This window comes from Propithecus coquereli, unplaced genomic scaffold (assembly GCF_000956105.1).
Source record: "Propithecus coquereli isolate 6110/MARCELLA unplaced genomic scaffold, Pcoq_1.0 Scaffold214, whole genome shotgun sequence".
Lineage (NCBI taxonomy): Eukaryota > Metazoa > Chordata > Mammalia > Primates > Indriidae > Propithecus > Propithecus coquereli.
Window position 1 is genome coordinate 6,779,539 of NW_012146523.1, and position 882 is coordinate 6,780,420.

Consider the following 882-nt stretch of genomic DNA (forward strand, 5'->3'; position numbering starts at 1 on the left):
TGAAAAAAAGCTTATACATTTCATGCATATTTCATTTAGACTTATATACAGATTTTAGAATAATACAAATTCTTTAATATTATAAATTGTCAACCACGAAGGACAAATATAGTGAATATTATGCTAATTCATGAGCATCCCCAGGACCACATATTGGAACATAAAAAGAAACAAGGAAATGGATTTTCAACATTGATATGAGGAACATTATGATGCAGGGCATGTCGGAATAGAAATTTAGTACTTTTGAAATTTTAAAAAAATATGACAATGAAGACATAGCTAGAGCTTCTCTCACGTTTTTGGAAAAGTCTTTAAGCTTCATTAGTTTTTTCATAAATCCACCTCTGCTCTGGACAAAAATAAGCTAAGAGAAAAAATATCCCACATGAACGATATGGTATGTTAACACAGTAGATCTCTTAATTTTCAGATTCAATAGGCATTGAAGTTGTTCTTTATTTAAAAATGTAGTCACTACGTGACTTCATCTTCCCTGAGGAAAAGAACAGGGATGTGGCTCAACCTAGTCCTGCATTCCTCTCCAGGACTCACAATTCTGCGACTCCCTTTTTAACATGGTTTTAGTGCATTCAATGTCTCAGGCAGGCTGATGAGGACTCAAACTTATACACTGACCCTAAACTGGACGGAAGGTTGCCGCTGTCAAAAGAGTGTTGATAGTGAAGGGGAAGAAGGCTGCAGTGCTGATGGGTAAGAATGCTGGTGGTGGTGGCCACGGGGCGGGGGACGGGGGGAGCGGTGGAGTGGTGGTGGTGGGGGTCCTGTAATGTGAAAGCTAGAGCACCCACCCAGATCGGGGCCTCTGACCCAGGGAAACTTACATTAAAAACGAGATTGGGCTTAGTTTCACCTGTGATG